Raw genomic sequence first — 18,416 nt, forward strand, 5'->3', positions numbered from 1 at the left:
CACGGGCAGCACATCCCCAGGCAGCTTTTTCTTCCCTGCATGCTCCCGAAGCAGATCTTCACTCCACTTCTTCCCTGGGAGGAAGGAGGGTTGCGGCTTCTCCTGCTGCCAGGTAAACAAGAAGAGCTGCTCTCGCAGGATTCGCACAGGGCCCGAGACCGCAGCCGCATTTGGCAGAGGTGCACCGACCCCGGCAGGTGGGTCAGTGTGGAGGCAGCATGGCACAGTGGTTAGAGCGGGTAGCTCTGCGCCACGAGTTGGGGGTGAGTGAGACAGCGAGGTGCTGAGGCAGCCGGCCGGCCCACTCCACCCTCCTGTGCACCTGGGATTGGCGTAGGGCCGTGAAGAGGCGCTCCCAGCGCATGTTGCTCACACCATGAGCCACAGCCGCCCACCGCCTCCAGCTGGTTTGCAAAAAAGGTTGACAACTCTGGGGTTCCCCCCCTAAAAACCGGGGAGGCTTGCTGGGCAGATCTTTGCCCCCCAGCGCTGCATATGGTTAAGACAGCCCTGCCTGCTATAACCTTTTTTGTTTAGTTAAGCCTACCTAGACACATAATTTTATTATGTAGAGTTGTTTTTAAAACTGTTGATTTAATTTTCATTAGGATAATTTTGTATTTTATACTATACCATACACTTAGAGATTTTTATTTAAGCCCTGTACAAACCTTGCTAAATAAACATTCTGGAGAGTCATATGTTTCCTGGCCCCTTTTACAGGGATTTCAACTAGATAATATATGTGAAGTGATTGGAAAGCTTGAAATTGATGCATAAATGCGAAGTATTATTAACAACCTCCACTCTCTCATCAAAAAAGGGGCAAAGACTGTTATCCTTAGTAACCTGGAAATACAGTGGTACGTCGGGTTAAGTACTTAATTTGTTCCGGAGGTCCGTTTTTAACCTGAAGCACCACTTGAGAGACCTGAGAGAAAGCTAATGGGGCCTCCCGCTGCTGCCGCGCCGCTGGAGCACGATTTCTGTTCTCATCCTGAAGCAAAGTTCTTAACCCGAGGTACTATTTCTGGGTTAGCAGAGTCTGTAACCTGAAGTGTATGTAACCCGAAGTGTATGTAACCCGAGGTACCACTGTAAATGGTCAAGTGGACATACGGAGGTGAACAATGACCAGCACTCAGCTACCCTCTCAGCCTATCCTTATGGCCACATTTCCACTCACATTACCCACATTTCCTAGTCGTAAACAATGCTTAATAATTTAAACATCAAACTTGAGCTATACAGTGGAGAGAGGTGTGCCTTTTTCTAAAATATACCTCCCCCGCTCCACTTCAATCTTTACACAGCAAAGCTATTTATTAACCAGAGACTTTGTTACTATAATATCCCACATATAAACATTAACCAAAGAGGCAATGGGTCTACAGTACTAACTCCTGACCTTTCAGATGGAACAGGTTGGCAGAAAGCCACGACCTGCCTGGTGGTCAGCTTAGCACTCCACACACAAAGTAGCCAATCAATTAGATCATTTGCAAATTTTCTCAAATGCCTTATCAGATGCTTCAGGTCACTGGTCCTCCTAGCCCAATTACTATATTGTCTTTGTCAGCAATTTCCAAACTTGTGAGAGAAAGCAAGTATGTCCTGATGATCAGTGGTGATGAAAGCTAGGTAATGTGGGACTCTCATCTTAACAGCCTTAGCAAGCCTTGGATAGCTCCACAGACCACTTCACCTGTGGAGCATACAATTAACACCCCACTCTTCTCTGAAACCCTTCCTTTCCATGGCCATGCCATTTGGCAATGGCTTCTGCGTTCTAGATATATTAGAGCAAATGAACAAACAATATAGTAATGACTTATACATATATCAACAGTGAGCACAGGCACTTAACCCACTTAAATCCTAGCACAACCATAGCTACAGGAAGAAAATGTGGCATTTTTACTTCTGCCCTGATCCTAAAGGCATTTACTTGGGAATAAGCATTATTTTGTAATAAAAAGGTAAAGGGACCACTGACCATTAGGTCCAGTCGTGGCAGACTCTGGGGTTGCGGCGCTCATCTCACTTTATTGGCCGAGGGAGCTGGCGTACAGCTTCCGGGTCATGTGGCCAGCATGATTAAGCCGCTTCTGGCAAACCAGAGCAGCACATGGAAACGCCCTTTACCTTCTCGCCAGAGCGGTACTTATTTATCTACTTGCACTTTGACGTGCTTTTGAACTGCTAGGTTGGCAGGAGCAGGGACTGAGCAACGGGAGCTCATCCGGTTGCGGGGATTCGAACTGCCAACCTCCTGATCAGTAAGTCCTAGGCTCTGTGGTTTAACCACAGCGCCGCCCGTGTCCCTTATTTTATAATAGAAGGGGGATAATGTAGTTTTAAAAGGAAGACATCATAAAATTTACTTTGGTTACCACATATATGTCTGGCCGGCTGCCCCATAGCTCTAAACTGTTTTTAATAATACGAAGAATGAATGGATTATGTAGCAGCTAGCATCACCTAAGGTACTGACACCAGGCATACTTGTTACCGCTCCCTTCACCTGCCACTTTGAGTCATGGCAGCACGCATGGGCGTAGCCAGAAAACAATAGAAATACTTAACTGACCAATCACATCAGTTCTGCCCCTCCCCCACAAAAGTCCTGCCCCCTTAACAAAAATCCTGACTGTTCTGCTTCGCTGCCAATGGTGACATGTGAAGGTGCTTCGCTGCATGCCTGCCACCTGCTCCGCTTGCCACCCCTGCTGAAGCCTTGCTTACCAGGGTTGTGAGGCCATAGTTTCCAGGTTCTGGCAAGATCTCGTGGGGCTCTTATGCAATCTTACAGGGCTGTTGTGCATTTTCTCCTGAACCTGGAGGCTGCTGCAGCTGCTTCTTGTTGCTTCTCCCATAGCAGCAGCATTGGGGACACACCCACAGAGACGCCCCTTGGATTTTGTTGCCTGAGGCAGCTGCCTTAGTCTGCCTCATGAACAGGCCGACCCTGCTCTGGGTGCTTGGGTGAGGGAGGCTCCAAAGTCCAGTCCTAGCTGTACCACTTATTAATTAAAGTTTTTTGCAGATAAATTTGCTCAGATTCGGGAAGAGGTAGACTCCACCATTGGAGCAGGGCTAGGGCGGGAGAGTGCTAGAGTCCTGTCTGGTCAAGTTGTGTGGGATCAATTCCAATCTGTTACCTCCGAGGATGTGGACAGGCTGCTTGGACGAGTGAAGCCAACCACCTGTCTCCTGGATCCTTGCCCATCCTGGCTTATAAAAGCTAGCCGGGAAGGACTGGGCGATGGGCTTCACAGGGTGGTGAATGCTTCTCTCTGTGAGGGAGCCTTCCCAGACCCGCTGAAAGAGGCGGTTATCAAACCGCTTCTTAAAAAACCATCTTTAGATGTGGTCAATATAGCCAACTATCGCCAAGTCTCAAATATTCCATTCTTGGGCAAGGTGATTGAGTGGGTGGTTGCTGAACAACTCCAGGCACGCCTGGAAGAAGCAGACCATTTGGATCCCTTCCAGTTGGGATTCAGGCCTCATCATGGGACTGAAACTGCCTTGGTTGCACTGGTTGATGATCTTCGGCGGGCTAGGGACAAAGGTGAGAGCTGTTTCCTAGTTCTGCTGGATCTCTCAGCAGCTTTTGACACCTTTGACCATAACATCCTTCTGGACCATCTAGAGAGGCTGGGAGCTGGGGGCGCTGTTATATAGTAGTTCCACTCAGTCCTCCTGGGGTGTGTTCAGAAAGTGGTGGTGGAGTTTTCAGACCCCTGGGTTCTCACTTGTGGGGTGCCTCAGGGTTCCGTCCTCTCCCCCATGCTTTTCAACATCTACATGCAGCCGCTGGGAGAGATCATCAGGGGGTTTGGGCTGGGTGTTCATCAGTATGCGGATGATACCCAGCTCTATATCTCTTTCAAATCAGAAAGATTCCTGCAGCCAATCCAAAGCAGTGCCAGTGTTGCGGAAGTCAGTCCCCGCACAGTGAGGCGTCTGCGGCTTCTTCTGAAGGAAATGCTGCACCGGCTTAGCTCAGCGTGCGGGGACTGACCGAGTGGGCGGCAGGGTCCACGGGCTGGATTTACGAGCCTGGTGGGCCTGATTTGGCCCAGGGACCATAGTTTACCGACCCCTGGTCTACAACAACAACAGATCTTTATTATGATCGTAGACCAGCATAAGGAGGGAGGGGTACAATAATTTAAAATCTAAAAAAAGTTTTAAAAAACTAAAAAGGGTTAAAACAGAAAGCACATATCAAAATCTATAAGGATCGAAAAGAAGCTAAGAGAGTCTAAAACAAGGGTTCGGAACATTAGACAACAGTAGAAGAGCATAAAAAGTTAATACAGTGCTTTTTCTGGGGGGAAGCAGGTGTACGCATACCCCTAAACATTTTGTGAATCTAAGTTTGGCCTCATTGAGGGGCAGTATTTCAATACGAGTAGGAAAATGAGGGTACCCCTAAACATTTTTTTAGGAAAAAAAGCAGTGGGTTAATATATATAAGACTATAGCTATCAGTCTACAAAGCACTCTAATACAAGTGCTCATTATATCTAGTTTGTGGCACAGGTCATCATTCGATGAATTTTGAATGCTGCTGTGCAGAATCTGGCAACGTTGTATGTTGTAGCAGGGTTGGTCTCTCAAGGCAGCAGGGCGGTACAGAATTGTCCTATGCACCCTGGGTACTTATGCAGAGACGGTAAAATGAGGCTAGTACGAATGTCTATAATAAAGACACTGGAGAAGCACATGCTCTGTTGTTCTATTTGTCCAGTCACAGGGGCATTGTCTCTCCAGGTAAGCAATCTTTCTGTATCAGCCTTCAAGGACAGCAGAGGGGAGGGCATGAGCCAAGGTAAAGGCCCTCCTGTGTTTAGGGACTTTGAGTTTAGCTAGATATGCCATAGGGGAGGCAGAGTACCTGGAGGATTCATTGGCAATAAAAGTTGGGGTCCTGGCTAGATCCAGTCAGTGCTCAGTGTCTACAACATGTTGTTTTATGAGAACTTTGGCCTGTTCGTATCCCATGCTGAGTAGCAAACCTGGAGAGAAACTCAGGGTTGAGATTTTAGTTGCCACTGCCTGCTTCCATGTGGATTGGAAATCATCATTCATAGTTAGTGGGGCAAGTCCAAGGGGAAATAAAGATAGTCTGAGCCAGTAGTTGAGTATGGTCACCCACACTCTAGCCTCGACCTGTCTCTAGTCTCAGGGTGGCATTAGGGACACATTTTGGGACTTGCACAAGTTCTAGGGGTGCAAAAATGGAGAAGGGGCCCAGCTGGGCACCATAGAGAAGTTGTGCTATTGGTTTGGCTTCGAATAATTTGCATGCTGCAGGTATATAGTAGCCATCTCGTTTTAAGAAATTTAAGGATTGCAGATGAGCTCCTCTGAGCAATATCAGCTACACAACCCCCATGGGCTTTCCTACTGCCAGCAGAATGAAAAACTACCCCCAGATATTTGAAACAAGAGGCCTGCTCAATCTTGTGGCCATCTATGCTCCAAGAGCAGCTCATAGGGCGTTTGGCAAATGCCATGATCTTAGTTTTCTGATAGTTGAGTTCTAGCTTGCAGTACTGTGTTAGTGCTCTCAGTGCTCTTTTGAACCCAGTAGGTGTTCTTGAGAGTATTGCTGCATTGTCTGCATACAGCAGAACAGAGATGTGTCTTCCAGCAAGCTTTGGGGAGTGAAAGTTCATGTTGTGGAGATGGCCCACCATGGAATTAATGTAAGCCTTCAGAATCTACTTTTCAGTTCTCCAGAGGCACATGTGCGAATCAGGATGTGCATTCGATGGTCTTATTTGGCAGGGCTTTTATTTAAAAAATTCATACACATTCATGAATCACTCTACCTAGAGTGGCAAACAACCTTGGCCCCGCACTTATTGTAAATGCTATGAAGATGACAGCTTAAAAAATGGTTGTTAACTCTGCAATCTTTCCAGGAGTTTGTGCTCATTTTGTTTCCCTCCAATATGTAGGAAACAACAGATGTTTTCAATACAACAATGGGGAATGATTTTAGTTCCTTCAAATGTAAAACAAATCACTTCAGGTAATTTGCAAACTACTTCTAAAGATGAATTAAATCTGTAAGTCATTGCAGGTCAGCATTTGTTTCTTCCTCACATCATTGGAAAAAAAGGTGCCATTAGTTATTGTAACATGTATATCCATGTTAGATGGTTATATGCATCATTAGATAAGTGAATAAAGGAACAATCTGTTAATATTTTTTAGGTAACAGGATTAAATTAAGATATAATTCATTCCTTCATGAGACCAAAACTGAATTTTGATATTTTCCCTGTCTCCAATGCAGACTGCAAAATCTCGATTGGTTAGAATGTGCACTTGATTTGCACTTGATGTGCACAGGGAGGAAGTTAATAGTTGATCTTTATAATTAGGATCATCTTCTTTCCTTGGCTATCACTCATAGCAGAGTAAGATTTACTTCCATGAATATGGTCTTAATGGTTTATGGTGGTACAAGGAGGGGGCTCGGCATCATTTTAAGCAGCCCCTCTCTGAAGCCAGCCCTTGTCCCCCGCCCTGGTGCCCCTGCGGGCCAGAGAGCCGAGCCCAGGAGCTCCCTCTGCGGCAGCCCCTGGGAAGGTAAGAGCAGCGGCTGGGTCTGGGGGGGGGAGGACTAACTGCCCCCCTCGCCTCTTTTTCCAGCCCCCCCCCCGGTCTGGGGGGCGGTGGACTGGCCTGCGACCTCTGCTCCCTGGTCTGCTGGACACAAGCTATGAGGGCAGGGCTCAGCCTGGCCCTCGCTTGCCCCTCAGGGGTGTTGACGGAGGGCCTCTCCTCCTCAGCCCCTTGGGCTGCTCACTGCCACGTGCAAATCTGGACCCCCAGGGAATGACCAAGTGCAGCTGCTGCAGTCCGGGCTTGCCCTCCCACGAGGCCAGGAGATCCTCTAGGCACTTTTAGGATGTGCTTTAACCAAGGCCTTTGGTGCACGCAGTCCCGGCCTTTCCCCGTGACTTGGCACTTTAGAAATGCTCTGACATATTACAAACATTTAAAGAAGAAGGGGGGGGGAGGGAGAGCAGCAGCGGGAGGGAGGGCGGGAGGGAGGCCTCTCTCTCTCTTTCTGGTCCCAGCTTCAGGCCCGCGAGTTGAGGGAGCTGCAGGCCCGGCCGGGCGAGTTGGCGGAGCTGCTGCCCGGGCTCCTCTGCCTCCCGGTGCCTGGGGGCAGGTCTCTGCGCAGGAAGGGCTGGCCTCCCCCCTCCCTCCCCCCCCTCGGAGCCGCCCCTCTTCCCTCAGGCGGAGCTCATTCCCGGGGATTGGTTTCCAATGACGCCATCGCTTTTATTTTTACACCGATGACCTCATCCCCGCGGCAGCCGCAGCAGCAGCAGCAGCAGCCTGCAAGTTGACTGACCAGCCAAACTCCCCGTTTGTTTTGTTCCCCACATTCAGTTGTTAAAGGTGTCGGCTCTGCCTTTCCTATGAGCCGCGGCTTTGGAGAACGCGACCGGGCGACGGGCTCCCCGGCTCCCCTCGAGTCATCTTCAGTGAGGAAGAAAGAGCTCGCTCGCCGCGCTTCCTCCTCCTCTTCCTCCTGCTGCTGCTGCCCTCTTGCTCTCCGCGGAGAGGGGGTCCCGCTCCCCGCAGAGGAGGCTCCGAAGCGCCGCCTGGCAGAGTCAGAAGAGGCTGAGGGCAGCTGCCAAGCCAGCTTAGAAAGAGGGGAAAAAGTAAGTCTTGGTGGGGAGGGCGAAGAGGAGAAGGGGGTTGGCAAGGAAGGGGGGATGTTGTCCTGGTCACACCCCCCCCCCCAATATGCAGTTCTGGGGTCACTGCCTGGAAGCCACATGGGTGGGAGTTCTAAAAAATGTTTGGTGTGTCCCTCTCCCTCTAAAGAAAATGGAAAAGAAATAAAAGGTTCTCCACCCCCTGTTAAAGCACAGAAACAATCCTGGATTTCTTAGAAATATCTTCACTCCATGTCTTCTCCATTGTTGACTTGAGTTAAACGCCTGCTCTTCCTCCTTTAAATGGTTCTGCTGTAAAATAGTTTTATTATTTCACACACACACACACAGTTATTTCAGATGGGATGAGAAACTACACATATACAAAGATTTTGTGTGTGCTTCTGTGTGTGAGAGAAAGTTATATTCTTGCTACTATTAGCATTGTTTTTATGATCTCTCATTCCTTTTCTGTTCCTTCTGTTCTCCGGTTGCTTTGGGGGTTCGTTTGTCCTTTAGGATTTTTATCTGTTGTCTGTATGAAGTCCCCTCTCATGGAATCAAAGAGGATCAGTGTGAGGCGCCGCTAAAAACAAATATTTAAATGATGTATCTTATAAGATCTTTTTAAAAATGATCTTTTGTTTTTCAAATATCCAGACACCTGTTCCTCTAGTTTTCAGTATCGTGGCCTCAGGTTATTCACAGAGGACAAAACATGCAGACTTTTACGATATTAAAACTTTTACATAGGAAAATGGGGCAGAAGAAGGAATGTGCCTCAGAAATGTAGAATTGTCTAGAGATCATGTTGGGTTAAATGATAGTTTATTGATCATCTTATAGTACATATTTGTGTAGATGTAAATTCTGTTGAGTTCAATGGGATTTAAGTAAGTGGGTACTCTAGGATTGCAGCTTAGTCCACAGAGAGGTGGTGGACTCTCCTTCCTGGTATGACTTAGTTGAAATTCTTGCACTGCACCTGATGGCTCTTCCAACTCCACAGTTCTATGATTCTAGGATGTCTGGATAATGTATAATGTACACAAGTAGTGCTGCTTCCCTTTTCTCCCTGGCGGAACGGCTGTGCCTATATCAGCTGCTCTAAAGTCTCCTTATCAGTAAAACTCTATGCTGGAAGCTTCACCTGGTGAATTTCTGCTTATCAAAGGATAGGGGGACCCTCCTCACAAACACTCGTTATTCTTGCTTCTAGTCTTTATGAGGAAATATTATGGTTTTGACTAATTTAAATAAAGTGCTACATGTATCTAGTTCCACTAAAGTACCATCCCAGAGAGAATGGAACATTTTTAAGAAAACTCTGTATTGCAGTAAAAGAAACAAAGAGAAATACTGTAGTTGGTGACTAACCTGTTGCTTTCTGTTCAGGTATTAGCTGATTTTGTTTTTAATTTTGGTCACCCTCATTTGGCTGATAGTTTAAAAAAAATTGTAGGGCCTTCTGCAAAAATGTCATTGGCAGAGAGAGAAATATCTTAGCTAGTTGATATTTTGCTGAGTAAGGTATGTGCAGTAATTCTATTGCAGACAGTTCTGGCCCACAGGCAGAGGTTTAGTTTCACTTATTAATTTTATGTAAAAAGAAATATATTGAGCTGTTAATTCTCAATCCATACATAGTTGTCTGGAAACACAGTACAGTAGTTCTACATTGGTGTGTTCAGGAATATTCAGGATTGTAGCCATTGCAATACTTTACTTCCATAATACTTAGAAATTATACCAGTAGATGAGTAACTTGTGAATTGACAATTTGGACAAAACAGGACTTGAGGAAAATGATCATATACTTGTTGAAGGCAACAAAGTTTCAATGCTTACCTTAGGGCAGGAATTGGTTTGTTTTTAAATTGCAAATATGTACACCTGTTTGAAATAGATGTCTAATTAATAAAATGTTGATTTCAGAAAAGATAATCTGGCAGCACAATATAACCTACATACATGGCTGTCATGAGTGAGAATAAACATCAACTTCTCCATGCAACTTTAGGGCTTGCTCATATCGGCAGTGATTGTGTGCAGGTTGGAACTGACTGTGTGAAGAGTGCTGACATTAGGTGTGCAAGAATCAGTTTATTAAGGGCCTTAGTTCTATTATCAAACTGCTCATATCATCAAGACGTTTCTCCTGAAGTTCAGCTGGAGACTTCTTAATTGTAACCCGAGCCCTTTAGATCTTGTCCTGGGGCAAAAAAACACACAAGTCTTTGCCCCCTTTTTGTGGCAACCCTTCGGGTATAGTATTCCCCATCAGTCTTCTCCAGGCGAAACATAGTCAGTTTCTTTCATCTTTCCTCCTAGGACTTGTTTCCATACCATTGAACATTTCTGTTGTTTGCTTCTGAATCCATTCCATATTCATATACCTTTCTTAAAGTGTGGTGCTTGGAACTGGACACAGTACTCCAGATGCAATTGTACTAATGCAGAATAAAGTGGATATTTTACACCCCAAAACTTGGAAACTGTTCTATTAATACAGCTTAAAATCACATTATCCTTTATTGTAACTATGCTGCACGGCTGATTTATATTTGACTTGTGATTGACTACAATCCCAAGTTCCTTTTCACATGTAGCACTGCCAAGCCAGGTATCTCCAATCCTGCATGTTTTATTTTAGTTTTAGCCTAAATGCAGAATGTTGCATTTCTCTCTCTTTTTAAGTTGGTTTCATAGAATCATAGAATTATAGAATTGGAAGGGATCCCAAGGGTCATCGAGTCCAACCCCCTGCAGTGCAGGAATCTCAGCTAAAGCATCCATGACAGATGGAGAACCAACCTCGGCTTAAAAACCTCCAAGGAAGGAGAGGCCACCACCTCCCAAGGAAGACTGTTCCTTTGTTGAACAGCTCTTATTATCAGAGAGTTCTTCCTGACGTGTAGTCAGAATCTTATTCTTAAGATTTCCTTTTCCTTTTTGTCTGTTTCAGGCCAGTCTCCTATCAAAGTCATTTTGAATTTTATTGCTGTATTCTGAGGAGGTGTTAGATTTTGCTCAGAGTTTTTGTCATCTCTAAACTTGATAAGGATTTTCTCTACCCCATCACCTAAATAATTGAATGACATCTTGAAAGGTTTTGGGCCCACAACAGAGCCTCCCCCCATTTGATGGGAAATCATAGATGAGCACTCATTGAGTATTGTTTGTATCACCATCTATACTATAAACAGTTTGCTAACCAAAATATGAGCTGACATCAAGATGATTTGATCCAGAGCATTCCTACAATCCACCAATATTTTTAAAAAGAGATAAAATTTATCTGGCAGGATCTATTCTTGACAAATCCATGCTGCTAATCACAACATTGTTAAAACACTTAGAAATTGACTCCTGTGCGCATCTTTATAACAATAATGCAGCCAGAATAACTGCTGAGAGAGTCCTGCACATTACCAGAATACATTGTGGATGGAAATTATTCCAGATATTCCAATCCAAAATGAAATGGTGTCATTCACGTTGTGCTTATACCCTTCACGATACTTCTTCGCTCATATACTTTCATCTTGGTTTTGCAATGGTCATTTGCTTGGGTGCTTGTGGCAAGTGAGAATTGCATCCAGGTGACAACAAAAATTTAAAAAGATTGTTATGACATGTTCAAACAAATGGCTTAATGTTGAAGATGTGTAGGCCAGCGGGTTCATAATTTTTCTGTGGTCTATTAATTGGCTATTAACTTCTGTGAATTTATTTGCAAGGCAGGTTTCAGCCAAGTTTGTAGCACTCTGTCAGAACTGGCTTCAGTTTCCCATGCTGAGTAATATTTATTTTCCAAAGATTTGGTCAGTTCTGCATGGTTATAAGTGGTCAATATAAAAAAAAATAAAGGTACTGCATTATTCAAATGTTAAGTATGACTGTTTACCAAAGGATTATTTGAGCAAAAATATCTATATCTGTAGCTAGCTATACTCGCATACCACACAAAAAAACACTGATTTAATTTTATTTTTAAATAACTTTCCAAATTAGCTATTACCAAACAGTAACTAATATACTGGAGTCATTGTTGCTTTGACTTCTTTAATCTGCTCTGTGAGCTGAAGCTGTTGACAAGGCAAACATCATATAGTACAGATTCACAATGAGTGTTTACTGTGCAGCATGTGCTCCTTAAAGTGCGCACTGCTGCTGCAGCAGCAGCACATGAATTGATGGGATCTCCCCTCCCCACACCCACCTCTAGATCATTTTGGTAATCTCTTAATCAAATATATGAATGTGGATCTGGGGGCAGTGAAAAACACTACTCAGTATTTTCTGTGGGTAGTTTAGAATGTTGAAAGTGCTTCATGACACAGGCCAGTAATCCTTCTGGCAATTCTGTAAGTTGGCCATTATTATTGTCTTTATATGGCTGGTTATAGAATGAATCTGAGAGAAAAGTGAAATTTGAAAGCATACTGGCCCCTGCTTAGCTTTGCAAATGTATAGAGTCCGTGGATATACATCTATCCTTCACACGCATATCCACCAGTGTCCCAGTGAGTGTGAAGCAATTCTGACTCCTGCACGAATTCCCTCTCTCATCTTCTTGGCCCCATAAGTCCCATAAGAGCAGTATAGTAGCACCCTCAGGCCGTCTGCTCTGAGTCTCTCAGCTTCCAGTTTTGTTCAGGTCTAGCTTGGCTTTGTAAATGTGAGACAACTCACCATTTTTTCCTCACCTTTGTACCACCTCCTTCTGTTGTCAGTACTGCCCTCTTTCTCTTCTCTTCCCTTTTTCCTTCAGCCTGTAGCCCTGGTGCTGACACTGCACCCTTTAAACCATGCTGTATCTGTTTGTGTTTTCCTGTGAGCATTGACCTTGTAAGCTGCAAGTAGCTTAGCTGTTGTTTCAGCAGCAGTCTGAGATGAATTCTTCCGAGTCAGAGGAGGACGACATGGCAGCCTTGGGCCAGGCAGCTGCGAGCACCACAGGCTGCTCTTGTGAAAGTGCCCAGTTGCCAGGGGGGCATGTTGGCCAGTATTGGTATGCTGCCCTCTCCTCTGCTGCTTGCCAGACAGGGATGGGGCAGAACAGGAAGGCGGCAAGGGCAGGAATGCACCAGTTTGCTGGTAGGCACAAGTGCAGGTTCCCCTACAATGGCGTAGCTGGGGCTTTTCCCACCTGGGGCAGTCACTGAGTTTGCCTCCCCCTCACTGTTCCTCATCTGGGAGCCCCACAGCCAGCATGTCAAGCGTGGTCAAACAAAACCAGGCTTTCTTGCACCCGGGTCAAAGACTCTGTTTGGCCCCCACACCCACCTTCCAGCACACATTTGCATACACAACACGCACATCTATACACCCCTCAACACATTTGTTCTTAAAGCACATTAAAAAGTAGATCTCCTCAGAGACTAATTGATCATTGGACGAATCCTAAGAAGTATTATGACTGTAAAAGTGAATTGTTTGTCAAAAGTAGAACTTCCATGTGCAACAGTTATAATTATAATTATTTATACCCCACCCATCTGGCTGGGTTTCCCCAGCCACTCTGGGTGGCTTCCAACAAAATATTAAAAATACAATAAAACATCAGACATTAAAAACTTCCCTAAACAGGGCTGCCTTCAGATGTCTTCTAAAAGTCAGATAGTTGTTTATTTTCTTGACGTCTGATGGGAGGGTGTTCCACAGGGCAGGCGCCACTACCAAGAAGGCCCTCTGCCTGATTCCCTGTAACCTCACATCTCGCAGTGAGGGAACCGCCAGAAGGCCCTCGGAGCTGGACCTCAGTGTCTGGGCTGAACGATGGGGAAGGAGATGCTCCTTCAGGTATACTGGGCCGAGGCCATTTTCAGATTATCTACCTGAGGTCTATCTGAGTAAATCCCGTTGGACTCAGTGGGACTTAATTCTGAGTAATTATGCTTAAGGTCGCAGTATACGACTGCACAATCTTTACACAGTTGCCCAGGAGTAGGCTTCATTCAGTGGGACTTCTGCGTAGACATGTAAAGACTTGCAGTATAAAACTCTAAAGAATAATATAAAAGAATAAACAATAACAAAATAAACACTCCACAAGTTTCCTTAAAAAAATGCTGGCTGCTGATCCACTGCAATTAAAGAATTTAAAGTGAATTGGCTACATTTTCCTTGAAAATTAAAGGAAGGGATGTCAGCGTCACATTTCTTTCATTGCAGGTATTTTATTTTCAGTATAAACAAGACTCAGTTTTTGTAGCTGATTGTTTGCAGCAGTGCCCTCATTATGTATTCACATGGTGTAAACATGTATGTGGACCTCTATATCCAAACACACACACACACACACACACACACACACACACACATTATAAGCAAGCAACAAGTGCTTATCTTGTGAACTTGCCATTTAAATTATTTAATCATGACAAAAGATTCTGTTTCCAAAAAGGACAGGGGGTGGTGGACATTGAGGTGAAGAAAACAAGACGAAATGATATTTCAGGAGGTTGGCTGGGTTGTGTACACATTACTGTTTGCTCCAACTTTGCTCAGAGAGCAGCCTGCCCCCACCCCTTCCTCTCTCCAGGTTTTCTTTCCCTCACAGTTGCAAAACCAGAGAGAGCAGCAGCCCACCCTTCTGCTTCAAAGGAAAAGAGTTAGTTGCCAGGTAAGAAGAGTGCCAGCACAGCGAAGGAGCTGTCCAGTGGCTCCCCACCACCACACTCCACCGGCCAAGTGCCCCCTGGGGCAGCCCTGCCCCATCTGCCCCTCCCTAGCCCCTCTCTGTGCTCCTCACCACTGCCAGCCCAGTGTTCCCACACTCTCCCTACTCCCTACCCCTTCTACCCCAGTTCTTGCACCTCATACTCTGTGTCTTCAACTGCTTCTAGTTTCTTAGGTGCTTCTGGGGCTGGCTCAGAGTGCAATTCCCTGTCCTTCTTTGTGCCTCTAGTCTCATCCCTGAAGAAAGGGCGTCTGACCTGTCATAATACTGAGGGCATTGACTTAAGTATCCAAGATCCTACCTCATGTCAGCCTGGTGTCTTTTGTGCTCTCATTTCTGTTTTGGCAGGTCTTTCCCTACAATCCCCAACAAAAATGCCTCGGGTTTTTTAACAAATGTTAAATGGAACATTTTCTTCAATTCGTTGTATATCATTTCCCAAAATTTTTTAATTACCTTACAATCCCACCACATATGTTAAAATGTCCCCTCCTTATTCTTACACTTCCAACATATATTTGAACGACTATGAACATTTAAAAACACAAGAAAAACCCTCTAAAACTGTTGTTAGAAGAAGAAGAAGAAGAGGAAGGAAGGAAGGAAGGAAAGAAGGAAGGAAGGAAGGAAGGAGAGGCGGAGAGGCGACAGCTTCTTAGACATTGTTTCATTTATAGCATTTCTACATTGCCTTTTTATCAGTGATTAATGGAAACATCAGAGTCTGTGTAAAAACCAAGGCTTTACCCGAAGGGAAGGAATCAGTTGGGCAGGAAAGCCAAGGACTCATGACCCACATGGCCACACAAGATTTCACAAGGAAGCAGAGTTCAGCTCTGGGAAATGTCCCTTTTTAATGCTTCACAGAAGCACTTGCCCACAGTGTTGCTCTTGGGCTTGATTTAAGGACAAAAGTGCCTGCGACATGTAAATCTGTGCAACAAAGCAGTGGTTTTTTCCTCCTGTGGTGGCCCTGAAATGATGGAATCCTGACCCTCAGGAAGTTCATTTTATCACTTGTTTCTTTTGGGAAGTAAATAAAGACGTTCCTATTTCCTACTTGAATTTATCTTATTTCTGCTGCTGATTTCTTATGCTAGCTTTTGTGTTTTAAATTGGTTTTTATGTTTTTTGTGTATTTCAATTGATGTTCTTACTTTGTAAACGGACTTTGAAATTTTCTTGAAGTGTTGTTTATCAGTGGCATTGAGAGCAGACATCTCCTTTCCTACTTCTGTCAAGTCAAACCAGCTCTGGGAGGGGCAGCTCAGAAGAAAGAAGGGGCGCTTGGCTTTTCAGCTGCTTTCCCTTCCCTACTAGGTTCCCGGGTGCAAAGCCTTGATCTATGGATAGAGAAGCTTGGTGAGGTGCTCACACTTATTATGAAAGTATCCTTCGCTGGGTGTGTGAAAAACTAAAATATTATTCAGGGAAGCTTCTGCTTCTAATAGCAGTCATTTCTGCTATTGGTTTTCTTGGGTGGGGGTGGGTGGGCAATGGATGCAATGACTTATTGGCAACTGTTAGAACTCCCTAGTGGAGATCTTTTTGGCTCTCTGTATATTACTTTTTCTTCAATGACTGTAGCAGGTCCACGTTTTGGAAGAGGAGAAAAGAATTTAGGCTGGAGGCTTGTGTGAGAGAGAACAGGGTTCGTCCTTTCCTTGTGCTCCATTTGTGGTTTGCTACCGAGCCAAGAGTGACCTACTCAGAGTTGGCTCCGAATAGACTGGCAGGCTTCCATTTTGTGTCTCTGTGAAATGCTCTTGTAGATTTTTAATAACTGAGGTGGGATTTAAGAAGAAAGAGGGGAAGGAATGAAAATTGCAATTAGTTTCCAGAGTAAAGAACTGCCCCCAGCCTTCCCAGTTTTGTTTTACTCAGCAACCAAGTTGTGGGGAGAGTGATTTTCCTCCAAGATGTCTTACCTCTGCCTTTGTTTCTCTCTCACTCCTTTGGGCTTCCTCTTGAGCATGGACCAGCTGATGTTCACAGCCCATTGGTAGGATTAGGGTGTGAGTCACTTGATGCAGTAATTGCCAAAATTGTCTGGCCACAGATTTTGTTCAGTGGAGTTGCCAAATTAGCTAGGCAATAAGGCATCATTGGAAGTAGTCACTTCTAGTATCATTAAGCATTAAATTCTGCTGACTTTCATAAACATTCAAAGTGTTTTATGAATAAATTACAGAAATATAAAAATAAAGTTAAAATGCTTTTATATTATGAACCACCCTTTCCATAAGTACCGGTAAGTTGCAGCCGAGAACAACCCAAACAGCCGATATGACATAAGTACTCTTCGGGCAGCTGGCTCTCCTTACTCAGCACTCCTGCCCCAAATACCACTGCATCTTCCGGGGGTTTGTAGCCCAAACAGTGGAAGAAGAACTGGAAGAGAGAGAGCTAACAGACTCTCTCTCACTGGAAAGTGTCCAGCCTATCCGCCCAAGGTCACGGAGAGCAGATAAGGTAGCTACACAAAAAGCATATGGTTGCAAGATCAGCTTGCAAGAGGCGGAAGTGACTAGGGAGGAAGTGGGTGGAAACCTTAATTGGTCATTCCAAGAATGGCTGCTTTCTTCTTTTGCTGTGATCATTAAAGACTCTTTAAATGGTAAGCGACGCTTTTTGCTTTGTCCTGCTTATCTACGGCCAAAGGTGGGGTGAGAAAGCCAAGTCCCCAAAGTCTGACAGGTGCCTTAGAGCTTAGTTATATTTAGCAATCCATTATCTTACACAGCTGCATGAAAATGTAGCATGTTAAATGAAGCATTACTTCCCACCCCCAGAGCTCAAATAAGGTTATTTGGGGGCTGTTTTGGCCCAGTTCTGTGTTCAGATGATCATCTCTTGACTGAATACTTAACATTTGCTGGTGGTTTCATGTGTTGATTGGCGTGTACAAGCAGGTCCTCACAGCTGCAACACAGCAGTTCTGTCTCATCTCACACTGCCTCACCTCAGATGCAACTTTCTTCACAAAGAGCACCTCTCATGCGCTGTATGCAAGAAGGGGCAACATAGAACTAAAGGGGTTGTGGGGTGCAGCTTCCCCTGCTACTGTATAAGGTGATGTGGCTTCCCCTAGCACTGATGTTAGATGTCCATACCTGAGCCAGGGAAATCTACATGCATAGGTTTCTGTGGCTCTGATGATATGGACTAGTGGTCATCAGGAGCAGGGGATGCTAAACAAGCTTGGAGGCAGGGCTGTTGATGGAGCCCCAGCCCTTTATATCATGTGATATCCTTCAGGTGTATGACACAGGAAGGGGAATAGGGTCTCTGAGCACTTCTACATGTGACTTGTACATCCCAGAAAAGCTAGCTTCAGAATATTCCAGAACTTTTGCTGGGAAACCATTGCTCACTTCCTCCTTCCCCCAAAGTGAAAATCTGGCATGAGTGCCCTGCTTGAAGATTTGTTTCTAACTGCAGCATTAACTAAGCAGAATGACAGTCTGGCCCAGTGGTTCCCAATTGGGGGTTTGCAGAATGCACCCAGGGAGTCCGCGGCCCCATTCCTTGCCTCCCCCCAAACTATGCTTTGTCATTTTTGCATGGTAATGTCAGGCTTCAGGGACTCGGCTTCCTCCCCCACCCTTTGGCAGTAGATAAGCAGAACAAAGTGAAAGGAGTCTCTTAGCAGTTAGAAATTTTAATGATCACAACGAGAGAACAAAGAATCCATTCCTCGGAATGAAGGTGCTCCCAATTAAGGGTTCCACCCACTTCCCCACCCAGTACTTCCCAGCTTCTGCCTTCTGAACTATGTCTCTCTGCAAACCACTATTCCAAATCTATACTACTTCCCTGCTCCTGGGAAGATTCAGGATCCTGATCAGGAGCAGGGGGAGGGGAAGGCTCCCACCATTCCTCCTCAGTGCAGCACTCCTCAGCACTGTACCTGACAAGTAATATCACAAATTTTATTGTCTGTTTTAGTGCTGTGTGATTTTTCAATATGTTGGCCAAAAACGGTTTTGAAATCACACCTTGATAACGATTTTGACCTGGCAATAAGCAGCAAT

General features: G+C 45.1%; 1 long non-coding RNA gene across 1 annotated transcript in view; it reads left to right on the forward strand.

Annotated features, from left to right (window-relative positions):
* Positions 1-967: 967 nt before the first annotated feature.
* The window catches only part of LOC307215860, a 126,906-nt gene continuing 109,457 nt past the window's right edge, over positions 968-18,416 (forward strand). Inside the window, exon 1 of the long non-coding RNA XR_013838684.1 lies at positions 968-1,063. This is a non-coding gene — a long non-coding RNA (uncharacterized lncRNA). The remainder of the gene's footprint in view (positions 1,064-18,416) is intronic.

Source organism: Podarcis cretensis, assembly GCF_951804945.1.
Source record: "Podarcis cretensis genome assembly, chromosome: 5".
Lineage (NCBI taxonomy): Eukaryota > Metazoa > Chordata > Lepidosauria > Squamata > Lacertidae > Podarcis > Podarcis cretensis.